Genomic DNA, 811 nt, shown 5'->3' with positions numbered 1-811 from the left:
GAGAGAGAGAGAGAGAGAGAGAGAGATAAAGTTTTTGCCCCTTGTTCAGTTTCTTTAAAAGACAAGGAGAGTTCTCTCTATAACCAAAGAACCAGGGGCGTGGCGTCACTTCCACAGAAGGTTGCGCCAAGAACAAATTTATGCCTAACAAAAAGTATTGCCTACTTATTACAGGCATATAATCTGTAGACTTACTATACGCCTTTTCGTTTAATTTTGATACTGATACAGGGACACCTTCTTCCATGTGAAAAGAATAGATATGTGTCAGTACAATCTTTTATATAATATAGAGAGAATTGATGATAAAGAACCAAGTTCGGCGCTGAAGATGTGCCAATCACATCACATCATGATTGTTTCTCACACAAACCAATAACTTCCCACAGATCAACAGAAAAGCACATATTCACAGTCAAGAACACGCATGCACTATTGCCCTCGGGGCGTCTTGACATAATGACCCCATTCCCTGATTCACCTGCAGTTCTGGTTTCTAGAAAGCAGACAATAAAACCTATTTTAGACAGTTCGCAACGATGCCATGTCCAGGCTAACTACCACTCCTTCCCCTCCCTTCCATACAGGCGCCAAATCCATCTTGGCCCTTTGGTCCAACCGTACAATCTCATAGAGTGATGGGAGTACCCGTTGTAGCATTTTTGGCTGTTGTGTTTTTGGGGATATCTCTTGTGTCCAGTGGCGTCACGTGGGTTGCAGACAAGGTGGTGCATAATTGGAAAGTGCACAAATGGGCAATAGGCTTACTTGCTACTATTAAAAGTGTAATGAGCGATTGGCGGGCGCTCTG

This window comes from Aplysia californica, unplaced genomic scaffold, assembly GCF_000002075.1.
Source record: "Aplysia californica isolate F4 #8 unplaced genomic scaffold, AplCal3.0 scaffold00539, whole genome shotgun sequence".
Classification (NCBI taxonomy): domain Eukaryota; kingdom Metazoa; phylum Mollusca; class Gastropoda; order Aplysiida; family Aplysiidae; genus Aplysia; species Aplysia californica.
Note: the sequence above shows the minus strand (reverse complement) of the source record.